The sequence below is a fragment of the Numenius arquata genome, chromosome 7 (assembly GCF_964106895.1).
Source record: "Numenius arquata chromosome 7, bNumArq3.hap1.1, whole genome shotgun sequence".
Taxonomy (NCBI): domain Eukaryota; kingdom Metazoa; phylum Chordata; class Aves; order Charadriiformes; family Scolopacidae; genus Numenius; species Numenius arquata.
In genome coordinates, this window is record NC_133582.1 from 27421000 (window position 1) to 27448308 (window position 27309).

A 27309-nucleotide genomic window follows, 5' to 3' on the forward strand; every position below is an offset into this window, starting at 1 on the left:
GTTCTCTTGGGGGGGAAAAATTAGATTTTCTGGCACCCCTTTTCAAGAGGATTGTTGCTGATGGTGTGCCAAGCCAGGTTCTAACGTAGTCATAATCGCTGGCTGTCTTAAGCGAAGTTTTTCTCAGGCTAAATTTCCAAGGCAGTTAACTTCGATTTTATTATGGTTTTCATTTCTAAATGAACACTAATGGAAATCAGCAGGAACTCTGCCTAACTTTGGATGCTTGTAAGAGCCTGAGCCGATGCTTTCAGGTGCTCTAGACACCTTTGGAAATCTAGCCACTTACTGCTACAAACTGATCAGAAGCTTGTGCATCTTTCCAAAGTTTTGGAGCTGTGCTGCAAAACAGACACCATGTTTTACCCAGGGGACTGTTCCATTTCCGTGGTGCTTAAATAAATTGTCTGACAATTTGTTAAGCATGAGGGATCCATAAAAATGAAAGTTATTATTGCAGCAGGAATTTTCCCACAGCAAAAACAAAACACAACTGAGTTTCATCCATAAAAATATTGCAATTGAACCACTTGTTTGCTTCCTACCTCTGTTAGCTTGTTTTATATAAGCCAGCATTCTACTTCTCCTTTATGAGGAGTTAGGCGAGTAGCACAGGCATGTTGATCCTTGCATCTAAAGAAGAATTATATGAACTAAACACATGTTCTGCCATTGGCACATTGCTGTCATCCTGCCAAAACCCTTCTCCGTGCTTGGCTTCCGCAGCAATGAGCATGGGTGGAGGAAGGAAGGAACAGCTGGGAGGCGATTATGGTTTCCTGACGCCCTGCCCCACCCATGGCACAGGTTAGATCAGTTCTGAGTCTCAGGCAGCTGGTAGAAATCCCCGGGAGACTGTCCATTCATCTCCTGCATTATCTCCACCCAGTACCTGGCACATGTCCTCTGCAGCAGGCTGCTGATGAAGGAATCTGTTTTACCGATGCAGTGCTCCCTCCTGGGGCGTTTTCTCTCTTTGGGATGTTGCTCAGAAGAGGAACAGACTCAATTCTGTTCTTTGGAGCTCAGGACAAGTTTGATTTTAATAGGACTTGTGTGCATGGAATTTTATCTGGAAGCTTGGGGGGCCTCAACTGATTTACTCTAGTTATTTGAAGGGTATATTACTGGAACTGCTGCCAGTTAAAAAGTTGAGGTTCAAGAAGAGCAGAAAACTATTCACTGAGGGGGGAAGAAAATGTGCTGGAGGAAGCAGAATGAAATTGTTAAAGAACACTCTCTGTCCTGTTGGAAAGTTCACCTTTCCCAATACGGAGGTAGTCTTGGGCACTGAATGGTGGATGGAGTTTGTGCCATTTTAAATATTCTTTGTATTATCTGCCAATAATACACACTGCCACAATAATGTCAGCCAGTTACAAGGCCAAATTCATAACCAGTCTTTTTTAACAGTCTGTAATGTCCCTTTGGCTGATAGATAAGTATTTCAATACCAATGAAGTGATGAGACGACTTTCATGGACTAATGCTGAAATGTTTTACAGGCTAGCAGAAAGCGCGACGAGTTGTGGATCAAAGGGTGACCAATGCAAAATTCAGGCCTATAAGCTGCAGTTATCTGATGTCCTGGTAAGGGGTGTGCCAGAAACAGAACTGTTGGCTGACACCTCTGGAAAGTAGTAGTAATAATAAACATCTGGAGGGTTTGACATATTCATAGTTGCCAGTAAATAATCCCTGGCTCCGAAGCAATTGTTTTTGGAGAAGGGGTTTGAGGTACAGAGACGCAAAGAAGTAATTGTATAATGGAATGATGGACAGTATCCTGAAAAATCAGGACCACTTGTGTGTTGGGATGAATAATGAACAGGGTTGTAGGAGAGGAAGGGAAAAAAGATGCTGATCAGGTTGTACTGTTCAGCGATAGGAGTCAGCCATAGAGGGAGGGGAGGGGCACAGAGGAGAACAAGCAAATGGTAGATCATCTGTCACCAAGAGCACCTATGAATGCAGCACTTAGTCCCTCACAGGGACCAACAGCAAAATCATTGGAGTGCTCTTGTGCAAACAGAAGAGGAGATGTTTGTATTCACTTCGGATTTGATCCGAATTCGATTGAGTTCAGTAGAAATCTTCCAGTAACTGCAGAGAGACTTGGATCTGGCCTGAAGAGGTTGTCTGTTTACAGACAACCTGCAAACATGAGTCCACATGCCCAAAGGAGCACTTTGCACTTTCATGTTTGCTCCCATCCATTTCTCATACAGAGATTCCTTTTGATGAATGCCCCAGTTATGTTTGCTGCAGATACCATTTACTTTTCTGCAGCTGTCTTGTGTGTTGGTGTATCGAGCACACCAGTAGTGCTGCTGTCATGTATTTAAAGCATCTTGGTCTAGTTTTTTCCTTTCTTTTCCCCCTGCAATCACATTTCAGTCAATCAGGGCATCTGTGCAGATGAAATCAGTCTCATACACCCGCACACACATGAGTCTTTTACATTATAGCCTAATAACCTAAGCATTCATAACGTAATCGTGGCTGGTGGGAAGCCCTGCTGTGCAAAACTGATGGTGCTGCTTCCCTTCAGGTAAACCCTGTTGACAGGCAAAAGGTTATTGCTTGTATAGGCAAGTTCATTGCTCCGGTGCACATAGCACTACGGGTACATCATCAGATTAGTCAAATGTCTGTGAAAAGGATTCTGTCTCTAAGGTTCCAGTTGCTCCTTGCCTGCCTTTGATATTCCTGTGGTTGCACAAGAAGGTTTGACCATGGTAGCATTACGCAGGCCTCTCTCATAGAGGGCTCATTGTCTGTGTCCTTTCCCCAACAAAGGACTAAGGTGTGGGGCTTAAATACAGGCGTGGGATGTATTTCCCATTAAAAGAATAAAATGAAAGGTATTTACTGCTCTTTAGCAGCAGTATCAATAAACCGATAAGATAGTTTTTACTGAAAGAAAAATAAAACCTACTGTATCAAGTCTTTGGTGTTATAGATGAGGTAGCAATTTAAAGCTTGAGGGCCAAACAGCGCAGATCATTACAGCCATAGAGATTTCCAGTAATGAATCCCGGATGAATACCTGCCTAGGAATGTGTTAAGTGTCATGTAAGAATAAAATGGTCTGATTACACTGACCATGTTTTCCGTGGTTCCAAAGGAAGTGCCACAGAGAGGTTCCAAGCTGGCTTTGTCACTGCAAACAGCAGTTATGTTCACATGTTGCTCTGCATAAGCTCATTTGAGTGACACATTTTTGCTTTTTCCACATGGAATTTTGTTTCATTTTCAGGTGTGGGTTTTTTTATTTTGTTTGACTTTTTATATTGTAATGTTTAATATCGAATGGTATTGATGAAATTTAACATTTATATCTTGTTCGGTATTCTATGTCTATATCATGCTCTAAGTAACATTATATGTAGTATTTAATGTTTCCAAGATAATTTTTTTGAGGAAACCTTTGTACTGAAAAAAGTTTCACTTGTTCCAAGTTGGAGCACAAAGCATGTTTTGGAGCACTGGAATTTCCCACGGGGCAGAGATCCTGTTTTCCAACCGGCTCTGGTATATGGGCTATAAAGAACGCCTTCTGATTGCCCAGAGAGGTCTTGGCTCATGGTCACTTCTGAAGTTTATTCAAGGGCAAAAGGTGGGGTGATTTTTATGAAGAAATCTCATTTCGATTCATTCCCAAAAGACCAAAGTAAAAGCCAGTGAAGAGCTTGATGCTGTCTCACCCACCAGCTGTCGTTTCTAACCCAGATGCTCCACTTCTCTTGCCAGTTTCTTGCTGAGGGGATGAGAGAAGGGGAGGGAGGGCTTAAAAAAAAAAAAAAAATAAGAAAAGAGAAGGAAAGTTGAATTTTGTTTGTATAAACCATGTTTTTTGCAAAGTGGGACATAAATATGAGACCTTGTTATCCATGTGAGTCGTGTATTCCTAACCTCATGATAAACTGTGTCTGTTCTTGCATATTAATGGGAGTGTATTATGATAATTCCCTTACAGCTTTCAGCTATGGTGATCTTTCCATTGCAATGTTTTGAGGAATTTGTACATATAGATACATATGAAGCTCCTCTCACTTTAACTGAGCACAAATTAATGTAGTCATCCTCACAACATTTTCTTGGGGGTAGTAGAGTGTTATCTCCACTTTATGGATGAAAACCAAGAGACACAGGGATTTTAAGGGCCTTATCCACAGACTGTAGGCATTAGTGGGAACCTTTTCATTGATTTCAGTAGTCACGTCCTCAGTGACTTGCCCAGGGGAACTGTTATGATGACTCAGTCAAACTGCTCATCCGGTCTTTGATAATTTTTTTTAATTATTTTTTTTTTCCCCAGCATGAAACTATATCCCAGTAGTTATTTTCTGTAGTGTATATAAAGCTGTGTTTTAAACTCACAACTTTACTCTTATTGAGTTTCCTTTCCTATCAATAGGAGCAAAGATCTGAATGATAGCTCAGGTTATTATCTTTCAATCTTTATTAGTTGTATTATAGTGTCAAAGAAAAATATAGAAATATTTCAGAAATGACTAATTTTATTATGGCTGCCCTCAAAGCCATGTATATCTGAGGATAGCTGATGGTTAAGTTAAAAATCAGCTGTGTTCTGTCTTTTTCTTGTTCTGAATGTTATGATTTTAGATATAGTAAACATCATAATGGTTTTAAAAAGTAAATATATGGTCAAGGCATTTATATGGACATTATGCAATAAGATTTTTTTTTTTCCAGCACTGAAAACTCAAATTACTTATTTCACAAAAATGTATTACTTTACAAAATATTACGCTGCTGGCACATCTTGCATTCAAGTCTGTAACAAAAGTCTAGAATGTGGTTGGTTCCTTGATGATGAAGGCTGGAGCAGTCTTAATCTTTCCCTAAATTACTGAGCTTTACTGCCTTCAGATCACTGTCAGCCATAATGCAAGTGTTAAGTGAGGTACAGGAGAGTTGAGCACAAGTAATAACAGAATGCAAATGCTTCAGACTGTGAGAAAGTGTTTCACCTGATACAGAGGAGTTTTATCTAGAACTAATGGGATAAAACTGAGCAAAAAAGCTTATATAGACTGTACATGAGAAAATTTCCTAGTGGTGAAAGCTAATAGCTTATGGTGTGTTCTCCCAAGGGAAACAGTAGTAGCAGTATGCATAAGTTACTTAAAATTAACTTAAAATTAATAAAAGTTACTTAATATGCATGTTACTTCAAATTAATTTGCTTGAGAGTAGATTGTAAGGAGCTAACTATTTTGGTGGTGGTGTGAGGAGTGGTTTGTTTGATTGCTAAGGTCATTACTAAGAACTTGGAGAGGGAAAAAAGCTATGATTCATTTTATATTCTTGAACATATCAGAATTAAAGCTTGATATGGAACAATTGAAAAGGCATTAATAAGCTTAGAAAAAAAAAGATCTTTATCTGTTCCAGCATACCACATTTATGTTTGTTGAGGTAACTTAAAAATCTTGTGTAACCTTTTGTGTGATTATTTCAATTGTTCATTTGTTTTTATTCATAAAAAAAAAAGAACGAATTCTTCTTACATTGTGACTTTGTAGCATGTGTGCTTAATGTTATGGACTCGACCAAAGAGAAAAGATTGCATTACTTCGGCTTCATGGGGAATGTGTTAGAACACCTTTAAAATGCTGACCTCACGGCGTCTAAACCATACATTTCAGAACAGTGATGTAACTGGTCAAGAGCGGGCCAGAATGAAGTGAGTGAGCGGTGTTGTCAGTGTTCACCAGTTTTCTTCTTTCATGTCATAGATGCCTAAGAGGTAGTATAGATGTGATTCTGACTGTGACTAATGATCACTGTCTCTACAGGGTGCAAAATAAAGCGGTGCCGCTTTTGTAAAGTTGCACTGTGAACACTTGGCAAAGACCATGAAAGAAATACTTTCAGAGAAAAAAGCCCCAAAGAAAAGAAATGCTAAAAATGTCTTCATTAAGTATGTAGATTAGTGACTTTCCTTTTGAAGACGGAGTATCCCTTTATTTCTCTTGCCATGGAAGTTAGGGACCAGTTGTTCCAGCTGGAGTTATGAGGCAGCTTTGGTGGGTGCACAGGCTATCAAGGCAGTGTCTCTCTGTCAGATTGCTGGTTCAGGAGGCAGTGGGCTTCAGTTGGGCAAGCGAGATGTATTCCTTAAATAGTTGGTTGAATATACCGAGTCGGTATTTGTCTAACTGTGAATGGGTTTTTACAACTATAATTTGGGGTTGCTAGGGACAGAGAGTGGATTGATGAAATAAAGTGGGGAAAAAAATCCGTGGTTTTATTCTTTGTTTTCCATATACAGAGACACTGTCTTGCCAGGAGAGAGGTAGGAAGTAGTTGGATATTGCTGAGGATGGTGTTAAAGCTCATGTGTCCTTTGCTCTCCCAGCAGAAGGAGGGAACACCTGCTGCTGAGCAGTTTGGTAAACTGCTGCTGACAGGCTGCTTCATGAAAATTCATCTGAAGAGTTGAAATTTTTTTATTTATTTAATAGTTATTAGTGAATAACATCCAAAATTACACCAGATATGAGATGACGTGATCTCCTTCCCTCATCCCCTGAGAACTACAGAGTGTTTGAGCAAGCTTGCTCAAGAATAAAGCATCCCCATTCATACAATATGTAGTTTAGTGAGACTTTAATTTTGAGTGAAGCGTTTAGGGGTTTTTGCAAGAGCAGCAAGTGACTTATCTGTCTTTCAGTGTCACGTTAAGTCTGTCTGTAAAATCATGCATGGGAAAGTGTGTTTGTCATTCTGAATTTCTAATGGGAAACATTTTATAGAAAGTATGCCCTGTTCTTTGGGAATGTCATATAAGGAGCTAGTTCTGTCTACTGCAACTTTTATGCCATTAATCTTACGCCTTCCAGTAAGAGTTTACAGCCTTATTTTTCCCTTAGGTCCTCCTCAGCGAATAGCAGGAGTTCAGTAATTTCTGTAGCAGGCCTGTAACACAGACACAGTATTCTAATTTGAGAAGTAATGAAACTGTTCATGTACCAAGACACCCTTGCATAGATTCCAAGTATTGAGATTTTAGAGCATTGTGTTAGGATGTTACGTTCTTCTCTGTCTACCACAACCACCTCACAGAGCTTTTCTGTCTCATGGCAAGGGGGGGAAGGAAAAAAGGGAGGAAACCTCTGAAAGCTATGATCCTGTTTGCATTTGCCCAGATTTGCAGAGGCATATGGGAACATATGTTGGCTACACGGGAACTAAATGTCCTTGTAACTCTGTCCCTGGGGGACTGTGGTGAGACTCCTGTTCACAGTGCAAATCAGGATCTACAGAAGAAAATGCTGGATTTTGTCTTAGCACTTTTAAAAGGAATAACATTTTAATGATATGTGCTATTGGCGTAATCCTTCCAAAATGGACAATGATTTATATATTTCATGTGAGGACAGGATTCCTTAGGGGATGACTCATTGTTTTAGTCTGGAATAATTCCAGTGGGAACCTTTTTCAGAACTGGTTGATACATACCTTACATGGTCTTGGTTTGGGATTTTTTTGTCTTTCGTTTTGTCTGATAATATGTGTGCTTGGCCTATTAAAATTAAACTGTCTCTTTCCCTTCCGAGTCAAATCCAGTCCGTATTTACCAAGACCTTATATGGAGAGGGAGTGTGTGTATATATATAAATACATGTATACATAAATGTTTTTATGTATGTATATATACATATACAGAAAAGAAAAAAGAACTGGATGTATTGCAAAGGCAGAGTTTATTTTTTAGTAAAGGGGTAAATTTTGCTTTAAACATATCTTTTCACATCTTAGTTTGAACCCAAAACCAACAATTGCCAGCATAACTGCTTCCATTTATAGAAATAATTCAGTACTGTAGATAGGGGGACTATAGTGATACTGTGGCCTGTGAATACTGAACTAAGAGCCAGTGGAAGCAGTACAGACTTGTATCATCTGATATGAAAATACTGTCTTCACTTGCACTCCTGGTCTTGGTTGTACATTTTGTCCCCTTTTTAAATTGACGTTGCCACTCTTATGAATCAGTGCAGTAAAAGGAGCTCTGTAGCATGAATGATAAAGATGAGCTGGGAAGCATAGTTGCCCTAGGGAGTCCTGTGAAGTGTTCCAGTAAAGGGCCTACTGCATAAAGAATTTAAGGTAGTCTCCCAATAGTTACCCTTTCTGAAGACTGGTAAAACATGCCTTTCTTCAGTGACTGAGGACATCCCTTGATTTCCATGACTTATCATCAATGATAAGAGTGACCCTGCCATGCCAGCAGTGGTCTCTGCACTCTTGCCTCCATCCATGTAGTATGGGCTTATAAGGGTCAGGATTTCTTAAAAGATCCCTGACTTCTTTTCGCTTAGAACTTCTGTCATCCTTGAACCCTGTCTGTGGGTGTAACGACTGGATGGACTTTGTTGGTGAAGCCTGAGGCACAGAAAGCATTGAGCCTCTCAGCCTTATCCGTACCTGCTGTTGTACCACAGGATGTCTGATGTAGGAAACTGGAACATGACATCTGCTTTCCTGAAGTTCAGATCTATGCTCTGCTACTTGCCTTCCTTGTGTTCCTTGGGATTTCGAATTCTGATATGTACTAGCATATGCCAAAAATGTTTCTTTTGCATGTGGGCCAAAATGGTTAAAGTTCAATTAAAACATTTTGAATATCAGTTGCAAATGTCAGGGTTTTGGTATGGAGTTCTTCCGATGCATCATGAAAACAGGGACTGAGGAAAAGAAATTTCAAGAATCTATTCCTAAAGAAACATAGAAAACAGTGATGTCAGTCAAACAGCTGTAACTATAAAAAGATTTCCAGTCTTGCAGACCAAAATCTCAAGACAACACGTTACAAGATTTCAGGTTACATGGTTCAAGTTTAGAAGGTTTCATCATCATCAGGTCTGTAAGAGAACCCCAGCCCTGATTTGGTCATGTAACCAAACCCCAAACCGCCGACTAAACCTAATTTAGATCTGGATCTAAACACCCACTTCCTTTTCCTCATTTCCAATCAAAACAGGTTTTAGTTTTGGTTGGTTTGAGTTCTTGGTGAAATCTCTTGTTGGTTATTGTTAACTTTTTCTCCCATCACTATCTGTGATCTGAAAAAAAACCCCAAACCCAAAAACCAAACCCCAAAACAATCCCCCCTCCTCTTCACAGGCCATACGTTTCTATTAACTAAAACCACTGTCAACAAATGAAAGTATGGCAAAACAGTGGTGATTTGCTACCCCTTGTTTTTATAGTAATTAATAATATTTGGTTTTGGTCCTAAATGAGATGTAGATATTTCATAAATCAGGTGAACTTGTTTTTTTTATAATTACATTTTATTGGATAAATGACAGATTATATTTAAGTGGGCAGAGATTCTATCCAAATATTTTATATGGTTGTGTTAGCAGTCTGTTACAGATGTGTTCATTAAATCTGGCACACAGGTAAGGATTGAAAAGTCATTATTCCCTCAAAGTATTGTGACTTAAAAAGCAAATCTTGGACAACTAACACATAGTAAGCTTAAGGATCATATGCCCAATATTTTGGGCATAAATCCTAATGACTTAGTTTAAATTAGTAGAAGAACTTGACAATCGATACAGAATTAGATTTATTGACCTTGTTCAGATTTATTTCTCCTTTGATGGTATATTCTTATGGAAATTTCTGAAGCTTTTATGGTATATTGACAAAATAAATCAAAAGTTTTTCTTTTGTCTTTGAGCCTCAGATGTAATTAGGTTACTGAAAGGAGCTAGAAAAAAAGTAAACCAAGCCCAACTGGGAATCTGTCTCTAATCTTACTGCTGCCAAACACCTTTGTTTTCATACTCATATGTACTTAGACCACTAAATGAGAATGGTGCTTCCTGTGACTGATGATGTTCCTACCTGATGCCTAGTCTCAAATGAGCACTTGTAATGAACTTCTTCAGCAGTAAGCATCTCATTTCAGAGATTGACCTATGCCATAGTGTTAATCTAGAACAATTCTTCAGATTGACTAGCTTGTCACCTGAACCATACAGGATGAAAAACAAAAGGAGAAATACTCTGCCTTTAGACCCAAGATGATTGTTAAATACATGTGCTTTTTCTTTCTTTTATTTATTTGTTCATACAAATGAATTGAATAATTGGCAACTGAGTAATTCTGTTTTCTTTTAGCTTAGTATGTCTTGTGTAAAGAGTGTTTATAGGTTAAATGCGTGATTCCAAAGGCTTTTTGTTCCTTTATTGTGGCAATCCCCTCAGAAACATTAAAACGGATTCTCTAGAGGTAATCAGCCCCCAAACCTGATATTTCTAGAGTGTCCAAAAGGTCAGAAGATGTGCTTCTATTTATTTGAACAAATTTCTTTAAGAATTAGTATTACATTGATGAGGAACAAAAGTCTATCCTGAAGTGCAGATTGGTAGCTAAGATATATAATGTAACACACCAGCGGAAAACATGTGGAAACCAAGACGGTGAATGCAGGTTTAAAGGGATTAAGTCAATCCAGACCCTGTTTCTTCCCTTCTCAAAACAGGTGCAGGAAGCAGCCAAGGTGCGGAGAAAATCGTCTCTCAGTCACTGTGGTGAAGGAGGGACTTTGGGTTAGTCTAGGACAACAGTAAAGTATTAGTCTACGGTGTGAGGACAAGAAATAATGACTGAAGATGGAGAGGGGGGATCTGATAATCCCTGTGGTTCTTAGTGAGGTGCAGTTTAAACACCATCCTGTACTCCCTAACAGCACAATCAAACCTTCACACAACACTATCGGTATGAAATTTTAAATTTTCTTTATTCAGGGCAGAGGAAGCAGCTGTTCTTTTGGGCTGTGTTCTGATTTGTGTTTTGAGTGGGCCATCCTTTAGATTGGTGGGATTTGGTGAGCAAACACAGAGCACATACAAGTTTGCAAGTATCTGCTGCTCAGATGGAGGCACTGAACACAGGAAGCCTATGATTTGTTTTACATGACAAATTCATCAGAACTATAAAGCATTTTTTAAAAATTATGATTTTTAAAGAGTCAGACAGCGTTTACATACACAATACTAGTCTGTATGCAGACAGAGGCTGGCATTGTGCCAAATGCCTACAAATTCAGAACCCCATCCTCAGCTGGTACGTATCACTGTAGCTCCATTGACTTCAATGAACTGGCGCCAGTTTACATTAACTGAGGAGCTGTTGCATTATGTGGAACGATTTTCTTTTTTTCCTTTCTTTTCTTTCATTTTTTGATGAAAAACATGGAAATGTCATTCTTGTTAGCTCAGAGGAGTCCTTATTTGGGAGATATACCTCTTCTTTTTGATTATATTCTTTCTTTTCTCTTTAGATTATTCCTGCTTCTATCCAATTTATGATATATTCATACTATTTTTCTGAAAGTAGCACATTAAGGGTGTCTTATGCTTCCTGACCTAGCCCTGATGGACTCACATAGAATTTTGTAGGTTAAAGTCTCTGAGCTGTAGGATAATAATTTCTTACCCTGCGATTAAAATAGGCATTATATCATTGAAGAGGTATCCCTCTCACATTTCTGTGATACATAAGCATATCCCACAAAGAGCAATCCAATGAGTATTTTTGGTCATTTCCCAGGGGATCATGGAAGCAGTGCCCAAAGGGAGACTGCTGATCAAAACCAGCCAAAAAAGATTCTTCTCCTAAATATAAATTCTCTCAAGGCTATATATAATAAAATGAATGCTGCCTCAGGCTCTAAAGCTGTTAGCTAAAATGGGCAATGAGGTCTGAAATCAGCTTTATCATGCAGTATTTTGGCCCAGATAAGTCCATTTATACTTAACCTTCCAGACCTGTCCTTTCATTTAGGAGCTGGTCCAACCTGGGAAAATTGTTCATTTACATAAACATTTTTTCATAGGTCCACTCAATGTCCAGTTGGTCCCACAAAAGTGAGAACTATTTCCTTCCTGAGTTGATGGAAGCGTTCTAATTTAGAAAACTCTGTGTAATTGCTTATGGGACATTTCATATTGTTCATTAGAAGTTTTAAAAAATAAATTTTGGACTCTAAGGGGCCCTCTTCAAAAGTTTTTCTTTCTTAGTTGTTATCCCTTGTCCTTGAGAAGAGGGATATTTCGGATACCTTCTCTGCTGTCTGTACAAATTCTGCTTTATCTTCATCTTTGCTATAATCCTTTTGGACATTTTCCAATTTTAAATGAACTTGTAGTAAGAAATGAGTGTTTGAAGATGGGCTTCATGTCTAATGTTGCTTGAATGTCTGAATTTTCTTTGTAATCTTTTGTTACTGTCTTACCTACCCTGTATTTTCTCATGCAGTCATCTTGAGTCACATAGCCACAGTCTGGCCAGATGTTAGGAAGAGCTCTCCTTCCATTTTGGCATTTAATGAGTAGCCAGGTTTTGTAAAGTGCCCGCTGTGTGCCTGAAATGAGAGTTTCTGGGCAATGTAAACTCTTGAAAATAACATGCTTAAATTTGAGGTGAATTTTTTTGCTAAGTGGGCCTATATTAGGAGTTTCTGAATTACTGAAAATCCATGTTACGTAATTTTCGCTACTATAATTTGTTAACATAGGGTTTCTCCAAATTGTCGTGTTTTCCATAAAACTAAAGACATGGAAAGAAATTCCTAGATATAGGGAGGCGTGGAAAAAAAGTAACTGTTGACAACACAACAATTCATTCATTTCCTAACATCACAGGTCATGTACTGTATTTTAGCTTAAACAATAAGGCCATTGTTCATACGGGAAAACAAGCACAGTTTACGTAAAGGTTAAAAGACTAAAAAGGTTAAAGGCTGGTTTGTTTTTGGCAAGCTGTGATTTGCGTTTCTCAGGTGAAATGTGGAGGCTTCATAGTCTGGCAATTTGCTGAGCTCTTTGCTGGAGTGCCTGCAGAAGAGATGAGAGGCAGCTCATTTACTGTGACTCGGTTCTTCCCCATGGCCCATCCTGCTGATCTTTTCCTTTTGCTATACCCAGCTTCGCTGTTTTCATTTATGTTGTGCGCTTTGCAGGGAAGGGACTGCCTCCTTCCTGTATGTTTATACAGTATCTTATGTCATGCAAGCCAGATAGCATCCAAAAGCCTTCTTTTCCCTTATGACGTTTTAATAGATACAAAGAGATTTTTTCAGTGTTGTAAAGGGGATGTGAGAATCAAAATCCTTGGAATTTAAGTGGAATTGACCACTTAACTGCTCTTCAGTGTCTCTCTTTTCTGTGCTTTCAGTTGCCAGGCAGCTTGGGGTGGGAGTTTTTATTAAGTCACTCTCTGAAGCCTGTTTCTTTAAGGGCCTTTGCATCGGGACTTTTAGTTCTCCAGCCACTTGGATTTATCAGTGTCTGAGAGGAATTGTGAGGGTCACTCCACAACAGAAATTATTTGTGTCATTACTGATAAAGTGGTATTAAAAGTTGCAGGAGTTCTCCCTGACCAGCTCTATTTGTTAAGTTCAACTGTTTTCTCTCATGTATATGCTGCGAATGATATGTTATAGCCAGCCTAAAAAACCTTTTTTCACTAAATACTGGTTTTGCTCTATACTGAAATTCCAGATTAGAATTTGTTACTCCTAATTGGAAGTGAGGTATTAAAAGTATTTTTGAGTCAGAGGTGTGGTAGGAGAGAAGAACTTAAATGCAGTGATATTGATGTTTGTGCTAGAAAGCACAATTTAATCTTTTAAATCACATACACATTAAATAAATGTAGAGAAGATTGAAAGATACTGATTTTAAAATTTGCTGCTGATGTTCTTCGTACAATTGTGTAAATGCTACAATTCTATCATTAAGTTTGCAAAAAGAAGTGCTTAAATTTTGGTACCATGAAGCAGATTTTTCTAAGACACTTCAGAGTCTGATTGTGCAGACACATGGTTTGCAGTAGTTGCTTGTACAGCCTGGGTATTAGTGGCTCTGCCTTTTTGCTCCACTGGGAACCGAGAGTTCTCAGTGTTTCCGAAAGTCAGCCTGTGCTCCTCGAGGAACTCAAATAGGTATGCAAAAACTTGGGTGGCTTTCCAGATTTGGCTTAGCATCTGGATGTATCCAGTGTGCTATATACTTGTACACAACACATTATAAAAATAAGAAAATGCACTGTTTAATATAACCTGGTTTAGAATTGCATTTGTTGTTTTATCGTGCAGAGTAGTGGTACGGTGATTCCTTTCTCTTCTAGCTGTATTTCCCAAATAACACTGTTATGTCCCGCAACAGGTAAAAGCAACGGCCAGGGCTGTGGAGGCTGGTCAGTCTGTGAGCGTATGATGTGAAATTTCAGTATAATCCCACTGTAGTCTTCTGTTTACACAGCCATACTGTCCTGGGACAGAGAGTCGCACGGATTGCAAGCATTCTTGCTACGAGGAATCTGGGTCTGACAGGAATAGCCGATTCCCAAAGCTCAGCTCTGTTTAGAAAACTGGCTCTATTATCCAAGATTATGGCAGAGAGCAAACACTCCTCCAGTTTGCCATAGCTTAACTGTCAAAAGAAGCTTTCTTTTAGGAGTTTGAGTTACCAAACAGAGCATATTTTCCCAGGAATGAGCCTTTGCTTCAAAGATGATGGTCAGGATCGCGTTCCCAGAGCAATGCTGTTGAAGTTGGTTTTACTCGAAATAACCACAGGCCAGGAAGCCGTGCAGCGTGTGGCACAGAGACGGCTCCCCAGACCACGGGAGCTCGTTTGCACGGGGAAGCAGGCTGGCTGCATACATTTACAGCTGTGTCCTGGCTAATAATTCCTGCTGAGAGGGGTTTTCGGCATGTGGACTTCCAGTATTGGTTTGGCACTGGGGCTGCATCTCCACTGCACAGCGCAGGCCAAACCCACATATAAAGGTACCCTCAGAGCCATTTGCTAGCACGGTGCTTCAGGGAACACGATACCACACAAGTAATCGAAAAATGGTTGACTTCAAAAAATCTCTTTTATTGTAAAACATCCTCTTTCAAAACCAAAAAACCCTTCTGTTTTTTATGTAGTTGAGCACGCTGTGTTTGGTGGATGAGGGGAGGCTGCTGTGTATCAACACGCTCCATATTTGAAGTATTGCCCTTCAGCCATATTTCTGCTGGGGAGCGATTACTTTGATAGAATCATAGTTCAATGAAAATATGGTTCCTTTTAGCAGATGCTCACCCCTACATAGCAATTACAGTCTAATGTTTATATTTTGCAGTGGTTCCTGAGAGCTGTTGAGTCACTGACATCTTCGTTGAGAATCCTGTGTTGTTGTGGTTTTTTTTTATAGTGCCATTTGATGAAGCCAAAATCTGATTCTCAATGTCTGTTGTTTTTCATGGGCTTTTAGAAAACTCTCCTAAAAAAAGGCAGTGCTAACTCTTCAGAGGCCAGTTAGCATGGCCAGACAGAAACACCAAAAGGGTGTGTGAATTCTGAGTGTCATCTTCATATACACAGAGGTCAAGAGACTGACACAGCATATGCAGATAGCAAGCCTTAAATATATGCCAAGAGCATAAGTGTATTTGTAGCGTGATCCTTGTTAATCCTCTGTTCATTTTCAAAAAGGACTAAGTGAATTAAGAACCTACATTCCGTTGTTTTAATGTGATGTTACGCCAAAATCGTTTGAAAACGTGGCTTAGGATCCTAATTCATTTAGCTATTGCTGGATGTGTTAGCCACTGTGCCAAGGGAAGAACAATACTTCTAAGGTTGAGTCAAACAATCTGGATATCATTTTCAGCTGTCACGGGAACTCTGTACTGCCTTGAATAAGTCATGCAGAGATTGCTTGAGAAAAGGATGCGAACTTCTGACTGGCGCCCACATTTTCAGTATTAGATTTTTGAAAATCCCCATTTATTTGTCATTTAAGCCTGAAGGTGCCTCTGTTTCTGGTGATGATTTGCTTGAGATGATTAACTAGGTATCTGGCCATGGCCAGCACTGCTTGACCCTCAATGTTACCACCAGTTTAGGGGCTTATGACTCAGCTCCCCATGCAGGCGCTGAGGCCCAGCCTTCCCTGCTTGTTCCCTGCGTGGGCAGGGGCTCCCCTCAAAGGCAGGAGAGAGATGGCTGTTCAGATTCAGAGATCAGTTTGCTGATGCCTCTGAGATTTCTCTAATGGAAATAAATAGTAAGTAAACGATGTAGTGGGCATGAGGTGGTTACTCATATGGTTCTTTCCATTTCCTACCCTAGATTCCCTAACGTGCATTCTTGTGTCAAGAACTACTGTTGATGCAGCACCACAATACCACAGTTAAATAAAAAAAGGAAAAAAGAAAAAAAAAAAGGAAAAATAAACAATTAGATGCAATTATAATTAAAGTTTATTGACTGCAAGTTTGTTCTGGCTGATTAGACAAGCTGAATGAGAAATTTCTTGATCATGAAATTCTGTATCATACCCCACCACATGTACAATCCTTTGTTTACACAGAAACCTCCATATTATGCTTTGTTTATTTTAAAAATCAAGTTCTATTTTAAAATATAATGACATGCCAGTAAAACCAAAAGGAGCATTGGCATATTCATTCACTCACAGCCTCCTTTTGTTACCATCTTTCCCCCTGGCAAATAAAATAGAAAATCATGCCTCCTAATAGGTTCATTTGTAAACTCAGCGGATGTGGGAAAATGAGGGGCAAGTGAGGCAGCTGCATGATCAGGATTCCTGACTTGTGAAAGCAGTTTTTTGGCAGTGGCAACCAAGTCTTTGGTTTGTTTTGCTTTGGCTGGTCTCTAATAAGGCCCCCAATTTCCTCCTTGTTCTGGCTGCTGCTGAATTGCTGATGAGTCTGTAAGGGCATCTCGAGGTCATCTGGCTGAGGGTTTGTGGGAGCTTGGACTGTTCATACAGCCCAAAAGGACGGATTTAATTGTTTTTTACCTGGTTCCCTTGAACAGTTCCAGGCATGATAATCTGTCAGATGCTATTTTCCAATAGCTCTTAGACAGTTTTGGAGACTTGCAAATGAAATCCACTGCTAGATTTCCCCACTGTGGTTTCATCCGTTCTTCTGTATTCCGGTCAAGATGTGGTGTCTTTCTCAAATGGACACTTGGCTGAGCTGGGAGCTGCGGGATTGATGTTTGAGTCACTGGGTGAAACTGTATCACAGTGCTCTTCCACAGTGATATGATTTAGGTTCTGTTGGTGCCAAGTATGAGAGGGCTTGGTGATGTTATTTTTAGGAATTGCTGGAGACTTGATGCTAAGAAGTCTAAGCTCAGTACTCCAGAAAACCTCCAGCAGCACCCCTCAAGGACCAGCAGTGCAAGCCTGGATTAGCCTGTGCTTTAACGTGCCATAACAAGGCTTACCCTGTAAAAGCTAATGCTCAACAAATCTGTGCTTGTGCGTTGTTGGTTGCTTGCTTTTTGATTATAAAAGAAAAGAAAAACCTCAGAGTTTCTCTGTTAGACTAAAGTGATTGTGTGCTTGCCCAACTCCAGGTAGTGTGGGCATTTGCCTTGTGAAACAACCACACATTTTGGAGGCTGGCACAATATGATTGCTGTATTCAGCAGCCCAGGCTGCTTGGAGTTGCAAAGGACCATCCACTGAAAAGTAACAAGAGATCATGAGAAACTTTGTGGGTGTTTACAGGAATTTGCAAATTTTCCATTTGTTTTCTATGAGACACTCACAAGGGCTGGCATTTCCTGACCCCAAAAAAAAGGAGGGGGATGCTGGGAGGGGTAAAAAGCACTTTTCTACATCATATTGCTAATCATGTATTCAAAGTTGCAGGAGGTACAGAAAGAAACTGAATAGGTCCGTATGGATAACAGCACAGAAAATCATAAGTCTGCACATATGCCAGACTGAGAACGGTGAGATTTCATGGCACGCAGATGGACTGTATTGCAGTGGGCGACAGCTCCAACTCGGACTTTTCAGAGATTAGGTGGTCTGTGGTGTTGGCTCCTTCTGCACATTACTGGTCTTGGATGTCGAGATTACATTCACAGTTCCCAAGTTCAAACCTCAGCATACTACACACCCACAGATTCCCACAGTTTTGTCCTACAAAATGTCTCCTCTAACAGAAATCTCCTACTCCTCGGGTGCTTTCTTTTTTCACTGTTGCAATGAACAACTTTGTTCCCAACAGAAGATTGAATATAGCGTGTTTTCCCACCTGTGACCAGGTCCTTGTGTGCTAAACCTGAAGAAAACAAGTATCAGTAGATCCCACTCCCTTCCCTCTTAGGTGCAGCAGGACATTTACTGCAACAGCACCTCTGAATTTCATGGCAAATGTTTCGCCTCTTTTTACTTCAGTTGTTCTTGTGAAAATGGGTGCGGGAGGTTTTGCTGGCATTGCTGCTGAAAGCGTATCTCTTGACATGAATAACTCAATTAGTAGAAGCAAAAAAGTTCAGTAACACCTATTCTCTCTACTCACTCTTTACTGCTTGTTTTGGATTACTTTTCCTGATTAAAAAGGGGCATGCATTTAGTGATCAGTCACAAGCTACAAATGATGAATAATATGTAATTTTGGAACCATCAGTTGATGATACAGTTCATCAAGGCTCCTTTGTCATAGGTGAAATACAGATGCAGGAGGAAGACCACATTGCTGTATAGAGCTGGACATGTTAATAAATGAAATAAAAAAAGGATGGCATGGGGAAGGGAAACAAAGTCATAGAATAGTGACCAGAGCTTCAGAAGAATTGACAGTAGACATCTAAGTCTTGTTTGTGAAACTCTGCTGCCTCTGTGACTTTCACGTGACTTCTTTGCTTGTGTGTTTAGTTGAGTGGATCTTGTTCTTTGTGAAACATAACCTTCTGCTCAGTTTAAGTACATATATAGTCCCACTGGGGCAAAGGAGACTTCTCATGTGGCTACAGTTAAGAACCATATGTATGTGTTTTGTTGGACTGGGGTTTGTGATACATGTTACAGCAGTAATTAGACTTGCTCAAAATCCAAATCAGGAAAGAATACTTAGATAGTTTATCCACAGCAAATAATTCAGCAAGTCTGTCACCACTGCACTTCTGGTCTGTATAGATATTGCACACAGTAATTCATCTCTATAGAAAGAGCCCATCAATAAAGGCCACCCATTCTTTCACAGTGAAGACCACCAATCCTTCAGTTGTCATGACTTCTCTGAGCCCATTGTTCCTTACTTCCTTTCTCATATAATAATTCTGACTTCCATGACCTTTCTGTCTGCTCCTCCAACATGGATTTTAGAGCACCTACCACAGAAACAAAGCTGAAACCCAATGATTATTGGTCTTCATTCCTTTCACCCTAGATGGAGCTGTGTTTTCCTTTCACTCTATTTCCGTTTAGACTTTCTTTTCCAATTCCTTTAAACTGTCTGTCTCGGCTGCCCGGTTTGCAAAGGCTTCTTGTGCTATTACTGTGTTTTTCTCACACCCCTCTGAAAGCCACAAGGTCAAAACAATGCTTCTAATCTCATTTGAAATCCCTTGTGTACTTTTTTCAGTTATATTTTTGTGCCAATTTTCTTGACAGATTTTGCTTTTAAATTGGGGTTGCAGTTTCTTCTCAGGGGCTGAAGTTCTGGCTTCATAGAAATCAATAAAACCTTTCAGTATTACTACTTGTTCTCACATCTCTGGAGTTTTAGTAGGCTGTATAGAAGTTTAAGAAATATGAAAAACATGTTAAGTAAGAGTACAGGTAAGAGCAAAATTTCTTCTAGCGTGTTTCAGAATGATGGATTTGGTTTTTTTCCGATGGATTGAACCACAATGGATTTTTTTCTTAGCTTTAAATAGTACATTTGTGGGTTTTGTGCCATTCTGCCATCCTTGTTTACACTGAGCATGTTCCAAACCCCTCTGAAATAAGTGGAAATGCTCCCATTGAACTCCATGAACTTGTATCAAAAACACATTAGTGTTTCCCTACTCTGCCCGAAGTCAAAGGCCAGGCTACCTGTGGCATAAAAGACTGCTCATTGCAAGAGACAGAGAAGCCTTGCTTTATTCTATGCTGTTTACTGTCTTCTTTGAGGGAATGCCTGCTTTATAAGAATGTAACAGTGCCTGCTTGAGCTTCAGTATCTGCATGAGCCCTCAATCTTAATTTTTGCACTGATGTCAGTCAATTGAATACACGTTTTTCTGCTGCTTGTAAAATAGCACAAGGTGATAAAACCCCAAATACATTAAAGAAATCTATTTTGCTATTTTGGGCTTCTGTCTCCATTTGCTGCATTTTAGTTTTTTGGGGGTTTTTTTGTCTAATAATTCCATATAGAATATGTAGATTATAGTCAAGTTTACATCTACATCTGAAATGTGTGGGAGACACTTGAGAGATGATGCTTTGAGTGCAGGCAGAGGTAGGAAACAGAGGTGGGAACCAGCTTTGTATTTTTTCCAGTATACTGTAGAATTCTTTTTTTGGACACTTGGAAAAAATTGTATTGTTAAAAAAATAAGCATCGTCAACATGCAGAAGAACAGGTGAGGAGTTAAAAAAAAAAAAATTACCCAGCTATTCTGCAGGAGTGTTCTTTTGTATCAGGGAAGTTATTCCTAACTAGAGCTGTGTATGCGACAGCAGGCACTCAAAGTTGAATTTGTTGTGCTAACTGTGCCCTAGGGGTTTGCTGACCAGTTAGGAGGATCAACAGAAGAAACAATAAAGCATTTTTATTAGCCTTGAAGTCAGACCAGTGGGAATTTTTTTAGAGAAGGGGCTAGATATTTTTCATAAACTAACTTCCTCCAACCGATTTGATAACAGGAGAAATAAAAACAATCAAAAGGCGGGGGGGAGAGAAAAAAACCCATCATTGTTAATTATACAGTCAGATGGTTTAGAAATGTCAAAATGTGGCAGCTCCGTACCACCTCTGTCAACCATTGACTATAAGTGGTTACAAACACGTTATCTCTGTGTCGGGAAACTTTAAAAGCAGGATGAAGTTTGTACGCACGTGAAAACTGCACTGGTGTTTGGACCTGAACTGTATTTTGTCAATGACTTGCTGCCTCATCATCATGATTATTGCATTCAAAGGTCTCAGACAAAACAAAGGGACTATGGAAGCGTACATTGAGAGACAAGGATTTCAACTAGAGAAATGCTTTGAGTTATTAATTATTGAAATATTGATGTTCTCAGTGGTAGTGCTGTATCTGCTGCTGTGTGAGGTCAAATAGTTTTTTTTCTGTTACTGCCTGGGAACGCTGCAGCAACAGAGTTAAGGGATGACTGCCCTTAGCTTAGTTTGCTGCCCTCTGGGTCAAGCTCTGAATATTTTAACATGACAGAAGTAAGGATCAGGGATCTCAAACAGTAGTACAGTTGGCTAATAGAAACTAGGCCTTTTGAGTTAGGCTTTTTTTCCTCTTATGTCTTACTCTGACCTAAATCATCATTGCTGCAAAAGGTAAAAGCCCAAACCCTTGATTTCAATGGGAAATAGACACATAAATGCCTTTCAAGATTTGTTTTAATGCCTCATCTAATATGTGCTGAAGTTAATAGCATTCTCTGAATTGACTCTACTGAGCGTAGGCTCAGATCCTTTGGTACTAATGTTGCAGCTGAAGATTTAGGTGCTGCAGAAACGTGGTTCTAAAACAGGGTTCTTACGCAAAGTCACCTGATTTTCAGTGTTGTCTTAGTTCTCTTGAATTCAATGAAGCTGAAGGCACTTGCTTTTCTTAAGTACACAAGAGTGTTTCAGATGTTTAAAGTAGCATCAACGGGGTTCAATGCAACTTTTCTTGCAGCTATTGCTTGCTTGAATTTTGAGTCCTTTTTTTTCTTCTTTTTTTTTGTATGAGAGTTGAGAAATTTAGCTTGTGGGTACCTCTGTATAATTTTTTGACTTTTATTTTTAGAGACGACCATCAGGATTTCAAAATTTTGCACACTTAAAAAATAGAACAAAATTATTTCTCACTAAGTATGCTAGTCAAAAACCTGGAAATACCACTGTTGATGAACTGGTGACAGGTTGTGCCAAGTTTGTTTTTTTTTTTTTAACTCTTATAATTACTAGTCATTGATTTCCTTATTGTCAAGGTTACAAGAAAGCTATGGAAAACTTTATCCCAAAAATGCTGGGATTACTGGAATTTTGTACTATTTTTTGAAGAAAAAATGTAAAAAACGTGAAGAACTTGCAGAGTCTCTGCCCTCAAGTCTCTTTACAAGAAACTATTTTTTGTTATTAGATACTGGACCAAGCTGCTCTGCAATTTTTCCACTGCCATTAACTGTAAATATCTTCCAGCTTCTATTAACCCTTTTTGCTCATCGCAAGGAAAACTTGTTTTGTATCTGCTGGGCGTAACGAGAGAAACAGATGAGCTGAGAATTTGAGGCTGGGTCTGAAGCAGAGCTCTTTTCTGTTGGGACTGTGTTTATGAACTCCTCTGCTAACATTCTCATTCCTGACTCCCCTTAGAGAGCAGAAATATTTTTATCGGGTAGAACATTTTGGGAAATACATCCATGATAATGCTGGGTTTGATCTTGTGCCCGCTGAAGTAGATGACAACGTTCTTGTTAGCCTTTGGGAAATGGCTGTGCTCTGCAAAGATTGTCCTGAAAAGACATTTGTATCTATCTGATAGGTCAAAGCTGGAAAGCTATAGCTCTAAATTCAATTCCTAAATCTCTCTGGTTGTCTAAAGGCAGCAAGCAGCAAGACCTCAGATATGACTGGGGCCTATAGATGCTGTCTAACAAAAAAATGCTAATAAGAACAATATTAATGCGTGTTTATTTAAGGAGGTAATCAGCTCTTTTTGAGCAGCTCTTGAGGGGGAAGTTCTCTAGCCCTGTGGATTCTGTGATTCCCCTCTGGAATCCCCGTGTAATGCCAAGATCGTGTCTGAGTCTTGACTCAGGTTGGGACTCTGGGTGAGAACTTTCAGATGCCTTTATGGACACTGAAGATAATGGAAACACAGGGGAAAAGAATGTACTTCAAAGGGTGTGATTATTTGGGATCTAAAGATTTCAAGATTAAAGATGCTGAGATAGCGCAAGAAATCCCTCATACCTGTCAGGCTGCAGTTGACCTGAACTGATCTGTATTTTAAAAGCTCCTCTCATGCATGTGAATCTGAAGAGTGACTATAAAGGAGACAGAAGATGCAGATTTCCCTTTACAGGGCAGTTTTTAATCTGTTTTTCTTTATGCACAAGAGTGTAAGCGTCTCTTCTATGAAACTTATTGCTTAAGAATTCTTATCAAAGAAGTACAGTATGAAATGGATTCATTTAAAATCAATCTTGTTCACGGTGATGCCACATCATGAGGAAAGTTTTATAGCTGCTCTCACTTTGCTACAAAAGAGGGAAAAGGTGGTTACTATGACCATTTAAAAATTCCTTCACTAAAAATATTCCCAGGTACTATTGCATTTTTTAATGGGAATTGTGGCACAGAGGCACTGGCCTATAAAGTTCATTAGTGTTTAAAATATATTTGAGCTTGTTGGCCAGACAAAATTAACAGTTGGCAGGAGGTCACACAGGAACCTTTTGGCAGAGCTGAAAAGTGGTTCCAACCTCCCAGTGGTCCCTGGAGGAGGAGTCTGGCTTTTCACTTTCTCTTCTGGGTCTTGAACATGAAGTTCTCTAGTTCAGTGTCCACTGAAGCCACCAGAATCTTGATGATGGCTTGAATGAAAATTAGGTCATGTATCAAAAGGATGAGTAGCTGTATTATCACAAAAGTTATCTGAGCTTTACCTACTTGCTCCAGCCAGAAAGGTGTTCCTTAGAGTTTTACATATGACTTTTTATTCTCAGGGGAATTTCCTCTGGTTTCTGTGGCAACTAAGTAACTGTCTTAATTGCACGGTTTTTCTTTTTGCAACTAAATCTGCCAGTTGTCTATCTCCACCATGAGGAGAGAATCAAGGCCTCTTCAGGCTAGGTCTTCTATGCCTCTGCCAGTTACTCTTCTTCCATGGTGTTCTAGCTCTCAAAAATAATCATGACGTCCAAAATAACTAGACTCTGGTTGGAGTTGTGACCAAAAAGAAATATTGCTAAGTCAATATTTTTACTGCTTGATTTTTTTCAGGACTCTGCTCCGTGGGCTTCAAATCACTAGCCAGGAGACTATTGTGGTTGCAGCTGCAATAGCCTGATGGATAAATCCCCTCTCCCATCCTGTTTGCTTAATCTGGGATTCTGAAACCTGTTCACATATCAGAAAAGGTAAATGTAAGGTTCTTTGTATTTTCGTCCAACAGTTTGGCAGTTCTGCTAATAAGGATGAGTCTGCAAGGTTTTGGGACCCAGTTAGACTCATGGGTTTCTGAAATGAAAGTTATTGTTTGATTCTGCTGCACTAGAACAGATCTCATTATAGGTTTGGGGCCAAGGTCACAAGAGAAAACAGCAGATGGTGAAATGCACATAAAGAGGAGGGAAGATAAAAAGAGCAGAGCTGGGAAAGGTTTAGGGTGGTCAGAGGAGGGAAGGCTTAGTCTGGCTACCTAGTCCAGTCCCAATGTGATGTGTTGCGTTTGTGTCCTCCATGGAGGCAGACAAAGGAATAAACGGGAAAAAAAAAGCGTGACAGGGAGGAGGAAGTGTGTTAGATACAAAAACTACTAAGTTATACTATTGATGTGGAAACTTTGAACATGTACCTAGCCCGGAACTATACTTGAGTTGTGATAATTTTGCTTCTCATAAGCAAGCATCCAAATTGTAAGATATGTGTCCAGAAGAAAATATTTTATTTTCAAAATTAAGCTAGAAGACTAAGATTTAGTGCTGGAAGGCTACACTGTGTGCTATGGTTTCTTCCTGATGAGTTTCCAAATCTTCCTTAAATTATTTATTCATGCTATTCATTTGAAATTTGAAAGGTAGAAGGTTTTATTGTACTACTTACCTATATATAGATATCTGGGTGAAAAAGGGAGAAGGAAGCAAGGGATGGAGATGAGCTCTTATGTGTTGTATTTTGCTTTAAAGTCATATGTTAAAAATAATCCCTTTGCACTCAACTGTAGAAACAGTGTCAGAATCCACAGGGGGCTGTTGTGTTTGAACAAGACTGCTCAATTTGTTTTTGATTAAGCATAATTATTTATTGCAAGACATGCAAGTATGGGTAATATCATCTGATTCCTGGGGGGATGGAGGGTGGTGTGTGTTTTGTTTTGGTTTTGTTGTTTTTCTCTGTGTCTTGGTTAAAGTTTGACAAGCAAAAACGAATGTATTTGGGATACATCTTAAAAAGCATTATTTATCCTGACCAAAAGAACAGCAAAAAGAGCAATCTTGAAAGATTTCTTTAATGGAAATGAAACAATCAACACAGAAATATGAGGAAGAAATTACACCCATTAAATACATCTAGACTGATGAATGATATGATGGCTGCCTATTCAAGTTGGAAATTTTACACATGATTGAAGCTTTATTTGGTCTAATGAAATGTGCTTCCTGAATGCTGCATCTGAGTGACGGCGTGACCTAGAGTACAAAAGAAAGTATTATGTGATTAGACTGAGATCATTCTCATTTAAAGTCATTGTGATATAATTTTAAGTTTTTAATTAGCAGCATATACTTTTGTGTCCATTGCCTCTTTTATTGCAAATACCTTTTCAGGTCTTGTCCTTCCACAGGCTTGTTTGAAACTCAGCACGGATTAACAGCGAAGGGGTTTGGAGTTTACTGATTTTTTTTTTTTTTTCTTTCTTTCTTTTTTATCACACCACCCCACCCACCCCCCCTAGCCTCAAAGTGGTGAATGGTGGCAGGGAGGAGGAAGCTGATGTTTCAAAATAGGCTCATCTTGTGCTGAATTGTTCATATGGTCCATAGTACATTCTTTGAATTTTCTTTAGCTCAGAAGCCAACTTAAATCACTTGTTTGATTTATGAAAATATTGATAGTTGCATCCTTTAAATTAGTGAAATTAGAGTTATTGGTGATGCCACTGATTCTAAATGTACTTCCTTTATCTTCTTAGCTATGGCAGCTGGGATTTCATGAGAGCTGCGGCATTGTATTGCTTTACCCCAGCTGGGAGTTTGTACCTAGATTTTCTACACCACACGTTTCTTACCTCACTTCACCTTTATGAGTCGGGTCTTTACTTTGAAGCTGTTTTGTGTACCAAGCTGGAAGGCAACTAGCCACACAGAAAACACCGGTGTTTTGATTAAAAGCCATTAAATCACATTTGACTTGTGCAAAATTTAACATGGTTCATAATACAATTTTATGAGCTATTGAGATTTCTGGCACCATAAAATGATTTTGTTAATGGGTTTCAGCAGTTGTTACTTAAAGTGATGTTAAAAAGTAATGAAGGGGGAAGTAAATGCAAGGGGTGAGCTTGCTTCTCAAGTCCACAGTTTTTTCCTTTCCTAGCTGGAGAGCATTAGCAGGGGTAAGCAAGCATTAAACAGATTCAATGTGCCCTCTTTGTGTGAAAGAGCTCGCTGCAGACCCCATATTTTTAGATGAATATGAACTTGCTGACCACAATCCTGAGTTTTAGCTTGTTAGTTAGGTTGACTGATGAACACCCAGGACCAGACAGATAAGCCAGACGCTTAATCTATCTACTGTATGTGTTCAGTCAGACTAAAGCTTTATCAATCATTTCAAACTGCATTTCAAGAGCATATTGTATAGTTTCCCATTACCATAAATCACTGAATTTGGAGCCTGTAGCAATTTAAGCACCTCCTTCATGAGGCAACTGAAGGTATGAATGTACCTGTAAGTACCTTATTTTGTGCCTATATGGAAGATTCATGTCTCAGAATTCCTTAGGATGTTTTTTTATTACAGCCCTAAGTTAAAGTTTGGGAGGGCAAAAGAAGAAAGTCAGGACCAGCCTCTCAGTAAGAGTTTTAAAAATATCTCAATTTGAAATTTAGAATAACTTTCTCAGATCACTTTTTAACTCATTGTGTGGATATCTTCTTGACCAGCCTTTTGTTTCCTGCTACAGTTAAAAGTATAAAGCTAAAAAAAGAGTATTAAAAATGCATGTGTGAATTGCAGAATAAAATCCAATGCTGAGAAAGGCAAAAGAAGTGATCTTTTCTTAAAGGAGACTTCCCCATGTTTTGCCTATTTTATTACATTTTTCATCTGGTTTTATACAACTAGTTGTGCAAGCTAATCATATGTATGTTTCCCAAAGGTCAAGCAGCATATTTACAGGTAAGGAGGGCCAATTCACCTGATCATTTGTCATACCATATATATAATGTAGCCTTCAGATGTGCTTAGACCTCCTTTTTGTGCAAGGGCACTATAGATATAAAATATAGATATAAGAACTACATCACACCAAAGATTCACTTGGTCTTGT